The sequence below is a fragment of the Scardinius erythrophthalmus genome, assembly GCF_964197995.2.
Source record: "Scardinius erythrophthalmus genome assembly, chromosome: 18".
Classification (NCBI taxonomy): Eukaryota; Metazoa; Chordata; class Actinopteri; order Cypriniformes; family Leuciscidae; genus Scardinius; species Scardinius erythrophthalmus.
In genome coordinates, this window is record NC_138238.1 from 34,949,073 (window position 1) to 34,968,979 (window position 19,907).

Sequence of the window (19,907 nt, forward strand, 5' to 3'; positions counted from 1 at the left end):
TCTCCAGAAACTACTTCTCCAGAAACTACTTCTCCAGAAACTACTTCTCCAGAAACTACTTCTCCAGAAACTACTTCTCCAGAAACTACTTCCACTGAAACTACTTCCACTGAAACTACTTCCACTGAAACTACTTCCACTGAAACGACACCCTCATTTAGTTCAACATGGACTGAATTGGAAACATCCACACCTGTAATAATGACTTCTCAAAAAAACACGTCAGTTGTAACTTCACCTGGCTTAACATCTGTAGTTGAAACTACATTGGTTCAAACTACATCATCTGTAGAAACTACTACCTTAGGCAGCACCTCTACAGAAACTATTTCTCTGAGGACTACTTCCACTGAAACGACACCCTCAGTTAGTTCAACATGGACTGAATTGGAAACATCCACACCTGTAATGACAACTGCTATACTAACAACCTTAGGTGGGACAACACCTGGCTTAACATCTGCAGTTGAAACTACATTGGCTAAAACTACAACTTCTGCAGAAAGTACTACCATAGGCAGCACTTCTCCAGAAACTACTTCTCTGAGGACTACTTCCACTGAAACAACACCCTCATTTAGTTCAACATGGACTGAATTGGAAACATCCACACCTGTAATGACAACTGCTATGAAAACAACCTCAGTTGTAACTACACCTGGCTTAACCTTTCCTGTTAAAACTACATTGGCTCAAACTACATCATCTGAAGAAAGTGCAACCCTAAGCAGCACTTCTCTGAGGACTACTTCCACTAAAACGACACCCTCAGTTAGTTCAACATGGACTGAATTGGAAACATCCACACTTGTAATGACAACTGCTTTGACAACTGCTTTGAAAACAACCTTAGGTGGGACAACACCTGGCTTAACATCTGCAGTTGAAACTACATTGGCTCAAACTACAACGTCTCCAGAAAGTAGTACCTTAGGCAGTACTTTGGCAGAAACTACTTCCTTGGGCACACTTTCTCCAATAAGCTCAACCCCAGGTACTACTACTGCTGAAATTACACCATCAGTTAGTTCAAGAGGGGTTGTATTGGAAACATCCACACCTGTAATAACAACTGCTATGAAAACAACCTTAGCTGGGACAACACCTGGCTTAACATCTGTTGAAACTACGTTGGCTCAAACTACAACTTCTGCAGAAAGTACTACTCTAGGCAGCACTTCTACAGAAACTACTTCCTTAGTCACAACTTCTCCAATAACTTCAACCCCAGGTACTACTACTGCTGAAATGACACCCACAGTTAGTTCAACAGGGGCTGTTTTGGAAACATCCACACCTGTAATAACTGCTATGAAAACAACCTCCGTTGTAACTACACCTGGCTTAACATCTGCAGTTGAAACTACATTGGCTCAAACTACATCTTCTCCGGAAACAACTACTCTAGAAACAACTACTTCAGAAACTACTTCTCTGAGGACTACTTCCACTGAAACGACACCCTCATTTAGTTCAACATGGACTGAATTGGAAACATCCACACCTGTAATAACTGCTATGAAAACAACCTCTGTTGTAACTACACCTGGCTTAACATCTGCAGTTGAAACTACATTGGCTCAAACTACATCTTCTGCGGAATCTACTTCTCTGAGGACTACTTCCACTGAAACGACACCCTCATTTAGTTCAACAGGAATTGTATTGGAAACATCTACACCTGTAATAACAACTGCTATGAAAACAACCTTAGGTGGGACAACACCTGGCTTAACATCTGTTGAAACTGCATTGGCTCAAACTACAACTTCTGCAGAAAGTAGTACCTTAGGCAGTACTTTGGCAGAAACTTCTCTGAGGACTACTTCCACTGAAACAACACCCTCATTTAGTTCAACATGGACTGAATTGGAAACATCCACACCTGTAATGACAACTGCTATGAAAACAACCTCAGTTGTAACTACACCTGGCTTAACCTTTCCTGTTAAAACTACATTGGCTCAAAGTACATCATCTGCAGAAAGTACAACCCTAAGCAGCACTTCTCTGAGGACTACTTCCACTAAAACGACACCCTCAGTTAGTTCAACATGGACTGAATTGGAAACATCCACACTTGTAATGACAACTGCTTTGAAAACAACCTTAGGTGGGACAACACCTGGCTTAACATCTGCAGTTGAAACTACATTGGCTCAAACTACAACGTCTCCAGAAAGTAGTACCTTAGGCAGTACTTTGGCAGAAACTACTTCCTTGGGCACAATTTCTCCAATAAGCTCAACCCCAGGTACTACTACTGCTGAAATTACACCATCAGTTAGTTCAAGAGGGGTTGTATTGGAAACATCCACACCTGTAATAACAACTGCTATGAAAACAACCTTAGCTGGGACAACACCTGGCTTAACATCTGTTGAAACTACGTTGGCTCAAACTACAACTTCTGCAGAAAGTACTACTCTAGGCAGCACTTCTACAGAAACTACTTCCTTAGGCACAACTTCTCCAATAACTTCAACCCCAGGTACTAATACTGCTGAAATGACACCCACAGTTAGTTCAACAGGGGCTGTTTTGGAAACATCCACACCTGTAATAACTGCTATGAAAACAACCTCCGTTGTAACTACACCTGGCTTAACATCTGCAGTTGAAACTACATTGGCTCAAACTACATATTCTCCGGAAACAACTACTCCAGAAACAACTACTTCAGAAACTACTTCTCTGAGGACTACTTCCACTGAAACGACACCCTCATTTAGTTCAACATGGACTGAATTGGAAACATCCACACCTGTAATAACTGCTATGAAAACAACCTCTGTTGTAACTACACCTGGCTTAACATCTGCAGTTGAAACTACATTGGCTCAAACTACATCTTCTCCGGAATCTACTTCTCTGAGGACTACTTCCACTGAAACGACACCCTCATTTAGTTCAACAGGAATTGTATTGGAAACATCTACACCTGTAATAACAACTGCTATGAAAACAACCTTAGGTAGGACAACACCTGGCTTAATATCTGTTGAAACTGCATTGGCTCAAACTACAACTTCTGCAGAAAGTAGTACCTTAGGCAGTACTTTGGCAGAAACTTCTCTGAGGACTACTTCCACTGAAACAACACCCTCATTTAGTTCAACATGGACTGAATTGGAAACATCCACACCTGTAATGACAACTGCTAGGAAAACAACCTTAGCTGGGACAACACCTGGCTTAACATCTGCAGTTGAAACTACATTGGCTCAAACTACTACTTCTCCAGAAACTACTTCTCCAGAAACTACTTCTCCAGAAACTACTTCCACTGAAAATACTTCCACTGAAACGACACCCTCATTTAGTTCAACATGGACTGAATTGGAAACGTCCACACCTGTAATGACAACTGCTATACTAACAACCTTAGCTGGGACAACACCTGGCTTAACATCTGCAGTTGAAACTACATTGGCTAAAACTACAACTTCTCCAGAAACTGCTTCCACTGAAACTACTTCCACTGAAACGACACCCTCATTTAGTTCAAGATTGACTGAATTGGAAACATCCACACCTGTAATGACAACTGCTAGGAAAACAACCTTAGGTGGGACAACACCCGGCTTAACATCTGCAGTTGAAACTACATTGGCTCAAACTACATCTTCTCCGGAAACTACTTCTCCAGAAACAACTACTTCAGAAACTACTTCTCCGGAATCTACTTCTCTGAGGACTAGTTCCACTGAAACGACACCCTCATTTAGTTCAACGTCCACACCTGTAATGACAACTGCTATGAAAACAACCTCAGTTGTAACTACACCTGGCTTAACATCTGTTGAAACTACATTGGCTCAAACTACTACTTCTCCAGAAACTACTTCTCCAGAAACTACTTCTCCAGAAACTACTTCTCCAGAAACTACTTCTCCAGAAACTACTTCTCCAGAAACTACTTCTCCAGAAACTACTTCTCCAGAAACTACTTCTCCAGAAACTACTTCCACTGAAAATACTTCCACTGAAATGACACCCTCATTTAGTTCAACATGGACTGAATTGGAAACATCCACACCTGTAATGACAACTGCTATACTAACAACCTTAGCTGGGACAACACCTGGCTTAACATCTGTTGAAACTGCATTGGCTCAAACTACAACTTCTGCAGAAAGTAGTACCTTAGGCAGTACTTTGGCAGAAACTTCTCTGAGGACTACTTCCACTGAAACAACACCCTCCTTTAGTTCAACATGGACTGAATTGGAAACATCCACTCCTGTAATGACAACTGCTATACTAACAACCTTAGGTGGGACAACACCTGGCTTAACATCTGCAGTTGAAACTACATTGGCTAAAACTACTACTTCTCCAGAAACTACTTCCACTGAAACGACACCCTCATTTAGTTCAAGATGGACTGAATTGGAAACATCCACACCTGTAATGATGACTTCTCAAAAAAACACGTCAGTTGTAACTTCACCTGGCTTAACATCTGTAGTTGAAACTACATTGGTTCAAACTACATCATCTGTAGAAACTACTACCCTAGGCAGCACCTCTACAGAAACTATTTCTCTGAGGACTACTTCCACTGAAACGACACCCTCAGTTAGTTCAACATGGACTGAATTGGAAACATCCACACCTGTAATGACAACTGCTATACTAACAACCTTAGGTGGGACAACACCTGGCTTAACATCTGCAGTTGAAACTACATTGGCTAAAACTACTACTTCTCCAGAAACTACTTCCACTGAAACGACACCCTCATTTAGTTCAAGATGGACTGAATTGGAAACATCCACACCTGTAATGATGACTTCTCAAAAAAACACGTCAGTTGTAACTTCACCTGGCTTAACATCTGTAGTTGAAACTACATTGGTTCAAACTACATCATCTGTAGAAACTACTACCCTAGGCAGCACCTCTACAGAAACTATTTCTCTGAGGACTACTTCCACTGAAACGACACCCTCAGTTAGTTCAACATGGACTGAATTGGAAACATCCACACCTGTAATGACAACTGCTATACTAACAACCTTAGGTGGGACAACACCTGGCTTAACATCTGCAGTTGAAACTACATTGGCTAAAACTACAACTTCTGCAGAAAGTACTACAATAGGCAGCACTTCTCCAGAAACTACTTCTCTGAGGACTACTTCCACTGAAACGACACCCTCATTTAGTTCAACAGGAATTGTATTGGAAACATCTACACCTGTAATAACAACTGCTATGAAAACAACCTTAGGTGGGACAACGCCTGGCTTAACATCTGTTGAAACTGCATTGGCTCAAACTACAACTTCTGCAGAAAGTAAAACCCTAAGCAGCACTTCTCTGAGGACTACTTCCACTAAAATGACACCCTCAGTTAGTTCAACATGGACTGAATTGGAAACATCCACACTTGTAATGACAACTGCTTTGAAAACAACCTTAGGTGGGACAACACCTGGCTTAACATCTGCAGTTGAAACTACATTGGCTCAAACTACAACGTCTCCAGAAAGTAGTACCTTAGGCAGTACTTTGGCAGAAACTACTTCCTTGGGCACAATTTCTCCAATAAGCTCAACCCCAGGTACTACTACTGCTGAAATTACACCATCAGTTAGTTCAAGAGGGGTTGTATTGGAAACATCCACACCTGTAATAACAACTGCTATGAAAACAACCTTAGCTGGGACAACACCTGGCCTAACATCTGTTAAAACTACGTTGGCTCAAACTACAACTTCTGCAGAAAGTACTACTCTAGGCAGCACTTCTACAGAAACTACTTCCTTAGGCACAACTTCTCCAATAACTTCAACCCCAGGTACTACTACTGCTGAAATGACACCCACAGTTAGTTCAACAGGGGTTGTTTTGGAAACATCCACACCTGTAATAACAGCTATGAAAACAACCTCCGTTGTAACTACACCTGGCTTAACATCTGCAGTTGAAATTACATTGGCTCAAACTACATCTTCTCCGGAAACTACTAATCCAGAAACAACTACTTCAGAAACTACTTCTCCGGAATCTACTTCTCTGAGGACTACTTCCACTGAAACAAAAACCTCATTTAGTTCAACATGGACTGAATTGGAAACATCCACACCTGTAATGACAACTGCTATGAAAACAACCTCAGTTGTAACTACACCTGGCTTAACATCTGCAGTTGAAACTACATTGGCTCAAACTACATCTTCTCCGGAAACTACTTCTCCAGAAACAACTACTTCAGAAACTACTTCTCCGGAATCTACTTCTTTGAGGACTACTTCCACTGAAATGACACCATCATTTAGTTCAACATGGACTGAATTGGAAACATCCACACCTGTAATAACTGCTATGAAAACAACCTCCGTTGTAACTACACCTGGCTTAACATCTGCAGTTGAAACTACATTGGCTCAAACTACATCTTCTCTGGAAACAACTACTCCAGAAACAACTACTTCAGAAACTACTTCTCTGAGGACTACTTCCACTGAAACGACACCCTCATTTAGTTCAACATGGACTGAATTGGAAACATCCACACCTGTAATAACTGCTATGAAAACAACCTCCGTTGTAATTACACCTGGCTTAACATCTGCAGTTGAAACTACATTGGCTCAAACTACATCTTCTCCGGAATCTACTTCTCTGAGGACTACTTCCACTGAAACGACACCCTCATTTAGTTCAACATGGACTGAATTGGAAACATCCACACCTGTAATGATGACTTCTCAAAAAAACACGTCAGTTGTAACTTCACCTGGCTTAACATCTGTAGTTGAAACTACATTGGCTAAAACTACAACTTCTGCAGAAAGTACTACCATAGGCAGCACTTCTCCAGAAACTACTTCTCTGAGGACTACTTCCACTGAAACGACACCCTCATTTAGTTCAACAGGAATTGTATTGGAAACATCTACACCTGTAATAACAACTGCTATGAAAACAACCTTAGGTGGGACAACACCTGGCTTAACATTTGTTGAAACTGCATTGGCTCAAACTACAACTTCTGCAGAAAGTAGTACCTTAGGCAGTACTTTGGCAGAAACTACTTCCTTGGGCACAATTTCTCCAATAAGCTCAACCCCAGGTACTACTACTGCTGAAATTACACCATCAGTTAGTTCAAGAGGGGTTGTATTGGAAACATCCACACCTGTAATAACAACTGCTATAAAAACAACCTTAGCTGGGACAACACCTGGCTTAACATCTGTTGAAACTGCATTGGCTCAAACTACAACTTCTGCAGAAAGTAGTACCTTAGGCAGTACTTTGGCAGAAACTACTTCCTTGGGCACAATTTCTCCAATAAGCTCAACCCCAGGTACTACTACTGCTGAAATTACACCATCAGTTAGTTCAAGAGGAGTTGTATTGGAAACATCCACACCTGTAATAACAACTGCTATAAAAACAACCTTAGCTGGGACAACACCTGGCTTAACATCTGTTGAAACTACGTTGGCTCAAACTACAACTTCTGCAGAAAGTACTACTCTAGGCAGCACTTCTACAGAAACTACTTCCTTAGGCACAACTTCTCCAATAACTTCAACCCCAGGTACTACTACTGCTGAAATGACACCCACAGTTAGTTCAACAGGGGTTGTTTTGGAAACATCCACACCTGTAATAACAACTGCTATGAAAACAACCTCCGTTGTAACTACACCTGGCTTAACATCTGCAGTTGAAACTACATTGGCTAAAACTACATCTTCTCTGAAAACAACTACTCCAGAAACAACTACTTCAGAAATTACTTTTCTGAGGACTACTTCCACTGAAACGACACCCTCAACATCTGCAGTTGAAACTACATTGGCTCAAACTACATCTTCTCTGGAAACAACTACTCCAGAAACAACTACTTCAGAAACTACTTCTCTGAGGACTACTTCCACTGAAACGACACCCTCATTTAGTTCAACATGGACTGAATTGGAAACATCCACACCTGTAATAACTGCTATGAAAACAACCTCCGTTGTAACTACACCTGGCTTAACATCTGCAGTTGAAACTACATTGGCTCAAACTACATCTTCTCCGGAATCTACTTCTCTGAGGACTACTTCCACTGAAACGACACCCTCATTTAGTTCAACATGGATTGAATTGGAAACATCCACACCTGTAATGACAACTGCTATACTAACAACCTTAGGTGGGACAACACCTGGCTTAACATCTGCAGTTGAAACTACATTGGCTCAAACTACTACTTCTCCAGAAACTACTTCCACTGAAACTACTTCCACTGAAACTACTTCCACTGAAACTACTTCCACTGAAACGACACCCTCATTTAGTTCAAGATGGACTGAATTGGAAACATCCACACCTGTAATGATGACTTCTCAAAAAAACACGTCAGTTGTAACTTCACCTGGCTTAACATCTGTAGTTGAAACTACATTGGTTCAAACTACATCATCTGTAGAAACTACTACCCTAGGCAGCACCTCTACAGAAACTATTTCTCTGAGGACTACTTCCACTGAAATGACACCCTCATTTAGTTCAACATGGACTGAATTGGAAACATCCACACCTGTAATAACTGCTATGAAAACAACCTCAGTTGTAACTACACCTGGCTTAACATCTGCAGTTGAAACTACATTGGCTCAAACTACATCTTCTCCGGAAACTACTTCTCCAGAAACAACTACTTCAGAAACTACTTCTCCGGAATCTACTTCTCTGAGGACTACTTCCACTGAAACAACACCCTCATTTAGTTCAACATGGACTGAATTGGAAACATCCACACCTGTAATGATGACTTTTCAAAAAAACATGTCAGTTGTAACTTCACCTGGCTTAACATCTGTAGTTGAAACTACATTGGTTCAAACTACATCATCTGTAGAAACTACTACCTTAGGCAGCACCTCTACAGAAACTAATTCTCTGAGGACTACTTCCACTGAAACGACACCCTCAGTTAGTTCAACATGGACTGAATTGGAAACATCCACACCTGTAATGACAACTGCTATACTAACAACCTTAGGTGGGACAACACCTGGCTTAGCATCTGCAGTTGAAACTACATTGGCTAAAACTACAACTTCTGCAGAAAGTACTACCATAGGCAGCACTTCTCCAGAAACTACTTCTCTGAGGACTACTTCCACTGAAACGATACCCTCATTTAGTTCAACAGGAATTGTATTGGAAACATCTACACCTGTAATAACAACTGCTATGAAAACAACCTTAGGTGGGACAACACCTGGCTTAACATCTGTTGAAACTGCATTGGCTCAAACTACAACTTCTGCAGAAAGTAGTACCTTAGGCAGTACTTTGGCAGAAACTTCTCTGAGGACTACTTCCACTAAAACAACACCCTCATTTAGTTCAACATGGACTGAATTGGAAACATCCACACCTGTAATGACAACTGCTATGAAAACAACCTCAGTTGTAACTACACCTGGCTTAACATCTGCAGTTGAAACGACATTGGCTCAAACTACATCATCTGTAGAAACTACTTCTCCAGAAACAACTACTTCAGAAACTACTTCTCCGGAATCTACTTCTCTGAGGACTACTTCCACTGAAACGACACCCTCATTTAGTTCAACATGGACTGAATTGGAAACATCCACACCTGTAATGACAACTGCTATACTAACAACCTTAGGTGGGACAACACCTGGCTTAACATCTGTTGAAACTGCATTGGCTCAAACTACAACTTCTGCAGAAAGTAGTACCTTAGGCAGTACTTTGGCAGAAACTTCTCTGAGGACTACTTCCACTGAAACAACACCCTCATTTAGTTCAACATGGACTGAATTGGAAACATCCCCACCTGTAATGACAACTGCTATGAAAACAACCTCCGTTGTAAGTACACCTGGCTTAACATCTGCAGTTGAAATTACATTGGCTCAAACTACATCTTCTCCGGAAACTACTTCTCCAGAAACAACTACTTCAGAAACTACTTCTCCGGAATCTACTTCTCTGAGGACTACTTCCACTGAAATGACACCCTCATTTAGTTCAACATGGACTGAATTGGAAACATCCACACCTGTAATAACTGCTATGAAAACAACCTCAGTTGTAACTACACCTGGCTTAACATCTGCAGTTGAAACTACATTGGCTCAAACTACATCTTCTCCGGAAACTACTTCTCCAGAAACAACTACTTCAGAAACTACTTCTCCGGAATCTACTTCTCTGAGGACTACTTCCACTGAAACAACACCCTCATTTAGTTCAACATGGACTGAATTGGAAACATCCACACCTGTAATGATGACTTTTCAAAAAAACATGTCAGTTGTAACTTCACCTGGCTTAACATCTGTAGTTGAAACTACATTGGTTCAAACTACATCATCTGTAGAAACTACTACCTTAGGCAGCACCTCTACAGAAACTAATTCTCTGAGGACTACTTCCACTGAAACGACACCCTCAGTTAGTTCAACATGGACTGAATTGGAAACATCCACACCTGTAATGACAACTGCTATACTAACAACCTTAGGTGGGACAACACCTGGCTTAGCATCTGCAGTTGAAACTACATTGGCTAAAACTACAACTTCTGCAGAAAGTACTACCATAGGCAGCACTTCTCCAGAAACTACTTCTCTGGGGACTACTTCCACTGAAACTACACCCTCATTTAGTTCAACAGGAATTGTATTGGAAACATCTACACCTGTAATAACAACTGCTATGAAAACAACCTTAGGTGGTACAACACCTGGCTTAACATCTGTTGAAACTGCATTGGCTCAAACTACAACTTCTGCAGAAAGTAGTACCTTAGGCAGTACTTTGGCAGAAACTACTTCCTTGGGCACAATTTCTCCAATAAGCTCAACCCCAGGTACTACTACTGCTGAAATTACACCATCAGTTAGTTCAAGAGGGGTTGTATTGGAAACATCCACACCTGTAATAACAACTGCTATGAAAACAACCTTAGCTGGGACAACACCTGGCTTAACATCTGTTGAAACTACGTTGGCTCATACTACAACTTCTGCAGAAAGTACTACTCTAGGCAGCACTTCTACAGAAACTACTTCCTTAGGCACAACTTCTCCAATAACTTCAACCCCAGGTACTACTACTGCTGAAATGACACCCACAGTTAGTTCAACAGAGGTTGTTTTGGAAACATCCACACCTGTAATAACTGCTATGAAAACAACCTCCGTTGTAACTACACCTGGCTTAACATCTGCAGTTGAATCTACATTGGCTCAAACTACATCTTCTCCGGAAACAACTACTCCAGAAACTACTTCTTCAGAAACTACTTCTTCAGAAACTACTTCTTCAGAAACTACTTCTTCAGAAACTACTTCTTCAGAAACTACTTCTTCAGAAACTACTTCTCTGAGGACTACTTCCACTGAAACGACACCCTCATTTAGTTCAACATGGACTGAATTGGAAACATCCACACCTGTAATAACTGCTATGAAAACAACCTCCGTTGTAACTACACCTGGCTTAACATCTGTAGTTGAAACTACATTGGCTCAAACTAAATCTTCTCCGGAAACAACTACTCCTGAAACAACTACTTCAGAAACTACTTCTCTGAGGACTACTTCCACTGAAACAACACCCTCATTTAGTTCAACATGGACTGAATTGGAAACATCCACACCTGTAATGACAACTGCTAGGAAAACAACCTTAGGTGGGACAACACCTGGCTTAACATCTGCAGTTGAAACTACATTGGCTCAAACTACTACTTCTCCAGAAACTACTTCTCCAGAAACTACTTCTCCAGAAACTACTTCTCCAGAAACTACTTCTCCAGAAACTACTTCCACTGAAACGACACCCTCATTTAGTTCAACATGGACTGAATTGGAAACATCCACACCTGTAATGATGACTTCTCAAAAAAACACGTCAGTTGTAACTTCACCTGGCTTAACATCTGTAGTTGAAACTACATTGGCTAAAACTACAACTTCTGCAGAAAGTACTACCATAGGCAGCACTTCTCCAGAAACTACTTCTCTGAGGACTACTTCCACTGAAACGACACCCTCATTTAGTTCAACAGGAATTGTATTGGAAACATCTACACCTGTAATAACAACTGCTATGAAAACAACCTTAGGTGGGACAACACCTGGCTTAACATCTGTTGAAACTGCATTGGCTCAAACTACAACTTCTGCAGAAAGTAGTAGCTTAGGCAGTACTTTGGCAGAAACTTCTCTGAGGACTACTTCCACTGAAACAACACCCTCATTTAGTTCAACATGGACTGAATTGGAAACATCCACACCTGTAATGACAACTGCTATGAAAACAACCTCAGTTGTAACTACACCTGGCTTAACCTTTCCTGTTAAAACTACATTGGCTCAAACTACATCATCTGCAGAAAGTACAACCCTAAGCAGCACTTCTCTGAGGACTACTTCCACTAAAACGACACCCTCAGTTAGTTCAACATGGACTGAATTGGAAACATCCACACTTGTAATGACAACTGCTTTGAAAACAACCTTAGGTGGGACAACACCTGGCTTAACATCTGCAGTTGAAACTACATTGGCTCAAACTACAACGTCTCCAGAAAGTAGTACCTTAGGCAGTACTTTGGCAGAAACTACTTCCTTGGGCACAATTTCTCCAATAAGCTCAACCCCAGGTACTACTACTGCTGAAATTACACCATCAGTTAGTTCAAGAGGGGTTGTATTGGAAACATCCACACCTGTAATAACAACTGCTATGAAAACAACCTTAGCTGGGACAACACCTGGCTTAACATCTGTTGAAACTACGTTGGCTCAAACTACAACTGCAGAAAGTACTACTCTAGGCAGCACTTCTACAGAAACTACTTCCTTAGGCACAACTTCTCCAATAACTTCAACCCCAGGTACTACTACTGCTGAAATGACACCCATAGTTAGTTCAACAGGGGTTGTTTTGGAAACATCCACACCTGTAATAACAACTGCCATGAAAACAACCTTAGGTGGGACAACACCTGGCTTAACATTTGTTGAAACTGCATTGGCTCAAACTACAACTTCTGCAGAAAGTAGTACCTTAGGCAGTACTTTGGCAGAAACTTCTCTGAGGACTACTTCCACTGAAACAACACCCTCATTTAGTTCAACATGGACTGAATTGGAAACATCCACACCTGTAATGACAACTGCTAGGAAAACAACCTTAGGTGGGACAACACCTGGCTTAACATCTGCAGTTGAAACTACATTGGCTCAAACTACAACTTCTGCAGAAAGTACTACTCTAGGCAGCACTTCTACAGAAACTACTTCCTTAGGCACAACTTCTCCAATAACTTCAACCCCAGGTACTACTACTGCTGAAATGACACCCATAGTTAGTTTAACAGGGGTTGTTTTGGAAACATCCACACCTGTAATAACAACTGCCATGAAAACAACCTTAGGTGGGACAACACCTGGCTTAACATCTGTTGAAACTGCATTGGCTCAAACTACAACTTCTGCAGAAAGTAGTACCTTAGGCAGTACTTTGGCAGAAACTTCTCTGAGGACTACTTCCACTGAAACAACACCCTCATTTAGTTCAACATGGACTGAATTGGAAACATCCACACCTGTAATGACAACTGCTAGGAAAACAACCTTAGGTGGGACAACACCTGGCTTAACATCTGCAGTTGAAACTACATTGGCTCAAACTACTACTTCTCCAGAAACTACTTCCACTGAAACTACTTCCACTGAAACTACTAAAACAACCTCAGTTGTACCTACACCTGGCTTAACCTTTCCTGTTAAAACTACATTGGCTCAAACTACATCATCTGCAGAAAGTACAACCCTAAGCAGCACTTCTCTGAGGACTACTTCCACTAAAACGACACCCTCAGTTAGTTCAACATGGACTGAATTGGAAACATCCACACCTGTAATGATGACTTCTCAAAAAAACACGTCAGTTGTAACTTCACCTGGCTTAACATCTGTAGTTGAAACTACATTGGTTCAAACTACATCATCTGTAGAAACTACTACTCTAGGCAGCACCTTTACAGAAACTATTTCTCTGAGGACTACTTCCACTGAAACGACACCCTCATTTAGTTCAACATGGACTGAATTGGAAACATCCACACCTGTAATGACAACTGCTATGAAAACAACCTCAGTTGTAACTACACCTGGCTTAACCTTTCCTGTTAAAACTACATTGGCTCAAACTACATCATCTGCAGAAAGTACAACCCTAAGCAGCACTTCTCTGAGGACTACTTCCACTAAAACGACACCCTCAGTTAGTTCAACATGGACTGAATTGGAAACATCCACACTTGTAATGACAACTGCTTTGAAAACAACCTTAGGTGGGACAACACCTGGCTTAACATCTGCAGTTGAAACTACATTGGCTCAAACTACAACATCTCCAGAAAGTAGTACCTTAGGCAGTACTTTGGCAGAAACTACTTCCTTGGGCACAATTTCTCCAATAAGCTCAACCCCAGGTACTACTACTGCTGCTGAAATGACACCCACAGTTAGTTCAACAGGGGTTGTTTTGGAAACATCCACACCTGTAATAACTGCTATGAAAACAACCTCCGTTGTAACTACACCTGGCTTAACATCTGCAGTTGAAATTACATTGGCTCAAACTACATCTTCTCCGGAAACTACTTCTCCAGAAACAACTACTTCAGAAACTACTTCTCCGGAATCTACTTCTCTGAGGACTACTTCCACTGAAACGACACCCTCATTTAGTTCAACATGGACTGAATTGGAAACATCCACACCTGTAATAACTGCTATGAAAACAACCTCAGTTGTAACTACACCTGGCTTAACATCTGCAGTTGAAACTACATTGGCTCAAACTACATCTTCTCCGGAAACTACTTCTCCAGAAACAACTACTTCAGAAACTACTTCTCCGGAATCTACTTCTCTGAGGACTACTTCCACTAAAACGACACCCTCATTTAATTCAACATGGACTGAATTGGAAACATCCACACCTGTAATGACAACTGCTATACTAACAACCTTAGGTGGGACAACACCTAGCTTAACATCTGCAGTTGAAACTACATTGGCTCAAACTACAACTTCTGCAGAAAGTACTACCATAGGCAGCACTTCTCCAGAAACTACTTCTCTGAGGACTACTTCCACTGAAACGACACCCTCATTTAGTTCAACAGGAATTGTATTGGAAACATCTACACCTGTAATAACAACTGCTATGAAAACAACCTTAGGTGGTACAACACCTGGCTTAACATCTGTTGAAACTGCATTGGCTCAAACTACAACTTCTGCAGAAAGTAGTACCTTAGGCAGTACTTTGGCAGAAACTTCTCTGAGGACTACTTCCACTGAAACAACACCCTCATTTAGTTCAACATGGACTGAATTGGAAACATCCACACCTGTAATGACAACTGCTATGAAAACAACCTCAGTTGTAACTACACCTGGCTTAACCTTTCCTGTTAAAACTACATTGGCTCAAACTACATCATCTGCAGAAAGTACAACCCTAAGCAGCACTTCTCTGAGGACTACTTCCACTAAAACGACACCCTCAGTTAGTTCAACATGGACTGAATTGGAAACATCCACACTTGTAATGACAACTGCTTTGAAAACAACCTTAGGTGGGACAACACCTGGCTTAACATCTGCAGTTGAAACTACATTGGCTCAAACTACAACGTCTCCAGAAAGTAGTACCTTAGGCAGTACTTTGGCAGAAACTACTTCCTTGGGCACAATTTCTCCAATAAGCTCAACCCCAGGTACTACTACTGCTGAAATTACACCATCAGTTAGTTCAAGAGGGGTTGTATTGGAAACATCCACACCTGTAATAACTGCTATGAAAACAACCTTAGCTGGGACAACACCTGGCTTAACATCTGTTGAAACTACGTTGGCTCAAACTACAACTTCTGCAGAAAGTACTACTCTAGGCAGCACTTCTACAGAAACTACTTCCTTAGGCACAACTTCTCCAATAACTTCAACCCCAGGTACTACTACTGCTGAAATGACATCCACAGTTAGTTCAACAGGGGTTGTTTTGGAAACATCCACACCTGTAATAACTGCTATGAAAACAACCTCCGTTGTAACTACACCTGGCTTAACATCTGCAGTTGAAACTACATTGGCTCAAACTACATCTTCTCCGGAAACAACTACTCCAGAAACAACTACTTCAGAAACTACTTCTCTGAGGACTACTTCCACTGAAACGACACCCTCATTTAGTTCAACATGGACTGAATTGGAAACATCCACACCTGTAATGACAACTGCTATACTAACAACCTTAGGTGGGACAACACCTGGCTTAACATCTGTTGAAACTACTTTGGCTCAAACTACAACTTCTGCAGAAAGTACTACTCTAGGCAGCACTTCTACAGAAACTACTTCCTTAGGCACAACTTCTCCAATAACTTCAACCCCAGGTACTACTACTGCTGAAATGACATCCACAGTTAGTTCAACAGGGGTTGTTTTGGAAACATCCACACCTGTAATAACTGCTATGAAAACAACCTCCGTTGTAACTACACCTGGCTTAACATCTGCAGTTGAAACTACATTGGCTCAAACTACATCTTCTCCGGAAACAACTACTCCAGAAACAACTACTTCAGAAACTACTTCTCTGAGGACTACTTCCACTGAAACGACACCCTCATTTAGTTCAACATGGACTGAATTGGAAACATCCACACCTGTAATGACAACTGCTATACTAACAACCTTAGGTGGGACAACACCTGGCTTAACATCTGCAGAAACTACTTTGGCTCAAACTACAACTTCTGCAGAAAGTACTATCCTAGGCAGCACTTCTCCAGAAACAACTTTTCTGAGGACTACTTCCACTATAATGACACCCTCAGTTAGTTCAGCAGGGATTATATTGGAAACATCTACACCTGTAATGACAGCTGCTATGAAAACAACTTCAGTTGTACCTACACCTGGCTTAACATCTGCAGTTGAAACTACATTGGCTCAAACTACGGATTCAGAAAGTACCAGTCTACGCAGCACTTCTGCAGAAACTTCTCCCATAGGAACTACTGCTGAAACAAAGCCTTTGGTTAGTTCAACAGGAATTGTATTGAAAACATCCACACCTCTAATGACAGCTGCTATGAAAACGAGCTCAGATGTCACTACAACTTCTGCAGAATGTACTACTCCACCCTGCACATCTCCAGAAACTACTTCCCTAGGCTCTACTTCTGCTGAAACTGAAGGTCCAGTTAGTTCAACAGGAATTGTATTGGAAACATCCACACCTGTAATGACAGCTGCTATGAAAACAACTTCAGTTGTAACTACACCTGGCTTAACATCTGCAGTTGAAACTACATCGGCTCAAACTACAACTTCTGCAGAAAGTACTACTCTAGGCAGCACTTCTATAGAAACAACTTCCTTAGGCACAACTTCTCCAATAACTTCAACCCCAGGTACTACTACTGCTGAAATGACACCCACAGTTAGTTCAACAGGGGTTATTTTGGAAACATCCACACCTGTAATAACTGCTATGAAAACAACCTCCGTTGTAACTACACCTGGCTTAACATCTGCAGTTGATACATTGGCTCAAACTACATCTTCTCCGGAAAGTACTTCTCCAGAAAAAACTACTTCAGAAACTACTTTTTCGGAATCTACTTCTCTGAGGACTACTTCCACTGAAACGACACCCTCATTTAGTTCAACATGGACTGAATTGGAAACATCCACACCTGTAATGACAACTGCTTTGAAAACAACTTTAGTTGTAACTACACCTGGCTTAACATCTGTTGTTGAAACTACGTTGCCTACAACTACAACTTCTGCAGAAAGTAGTATCTTAGGCAGTACTTTGGCAGAAACTACTTCCTTGGGCACAATTTCTCCAATAACTTCAACCCCAGGTACTACTACTTCTGAAATGACACCCTCAGTTAGTTCAACAGGGGTTGTATTGGAAACATCCACCCCTGTAATAACTGCTATGAAAACAACCTTAGCTGGGACAACACCTGGCTTAACATCTGCTGAAACTACGTTGGCTAAAACTACAACTTCAGAAAGTACCACTTTACGCAGCACTTCTGCAGAAACTTCTCCCATAGGAACTACTGCTGAAACAACACCCTCAGTTAGTTCTACAGGAATTGTATTGGAAACATTTACGCCTGTAATGACAACTGCTATGGTAACGACCTCTGTAACAAGTAGCTTAACATCTGCTTTTAAAACTACATTTGCTCAAACTACATCTGCAGAAAGTAGTACCTTAGGCAGTACTTTGGCAGAAACTACTTCCTTGGGCACAATTTCTCCAATAACTTCAACCCCAGGTACTACTACTGCTGAAATTACACCATCAGTTAGTTCAAGAGGGGTTGTATTGGAAACATCCACACCTGTAATAACAACTGCTATGAAAACAACCTTAGCTGGGACAACACCTGGCTTAACATCTGTTGAAACTACGTTGGCTCAAACTTCAACTTTTGCAGAAAGTACTATCCTAGGCAGCACTTCCCCAGAAACAACTTTTCTGAGGACTACTACCACTGAAATGACACCCTCAGTTAGTTCAGCAGGGATTATATTGGAAACATCTACACCTGTAATGACAGCTGCTATGAAAACAACTTCAGTTGTACCTACACCTGGCTTAACATCTGCAGTTGAAACTACATTGGCTCAAACTACGGATTCAGAAAGTACCAGTCTACGCAGCACTTCTGCAGAAACTTCTCCCATAGGAACTACTGCTGAAACAAAGCCTTTGGTTAGTTCAACAGGAATTGTATTGAAAACATCCACACCTCTAATGACAGCTGCTATGAAAACGAGCTCAGATGTCACTACAACTTCTGCAGAATGTACTACTCCACCCTGCACATCTCCAGAAACTACTTCCCTAGGCTCTACTTCTGCTGAAACTGAAAGTCCAGTTAGTTCAACAGGAATTGTATTGGAAACATCCACACCTGTAATGACAGCTGCTATGAAAACAACCTTAGCTGGGACAACACCTGGCTTAACATCTGTTGAAACTACGTTGGCTAAAACTACAACTTCAGAAAGTACCACTTTACGCAGCACTTCTGCAGAAACTTCTCCCATAGGAACTACTGCTGAAACAACACCCTCAGTTAGTTCTACAGGAATTGTATTGGAAACATTTACGCCTGTAATGACAACTGCTATGGAAACGACCTCTGTAACAAGTAGCTTAACATCTGCTTTTAAAACTACATTTGCTCAATCTACATCTGCAGAAAGTAGTACCTTAGGCAGTACTTTGGCAGAAACTACTTCCTTGGGCACAATTTCTCCAATAACTTCAACCCCAGGTACTACTACTGCTGAAATTACACCATCAGTTAGTTCAAGAGGGGTTGTATTGGAAACATCCACACCTGTAATAACAACTGCTATGAAAACAACCTTAGCTGGGACAACACCTGGCTTAACATCTGCAGTTGAAACTACATTGGCTCAAACTACAACTTCTGCAGAAAGTACTACTCTAGGCAGCACTTCTACAGAAACAACTTCTCTGAGGACTACTTCCACTGAAACGACACCCTCAGTTAGTTCAACAGGGATTGTATTGGAAACATCCACACCTGTAATGAAAACTGCTATAAAAACAACCTTAGCTGGGACAACACCTGGCTTAACATCTGTTGAAACTACGTTGGCTCAAACTACAACTTCTGCAGAAAGTACTACTCTAGGCAGCACTTCTACAGAAACTACTTCCTTAGGCACAACTTCTCCAATAACTTCAACCCCAGGTACTACTACTGCTGAAATTACACCCACAGTTAGTTCAACAGGGGTTGTTTTGGAAACATCCAC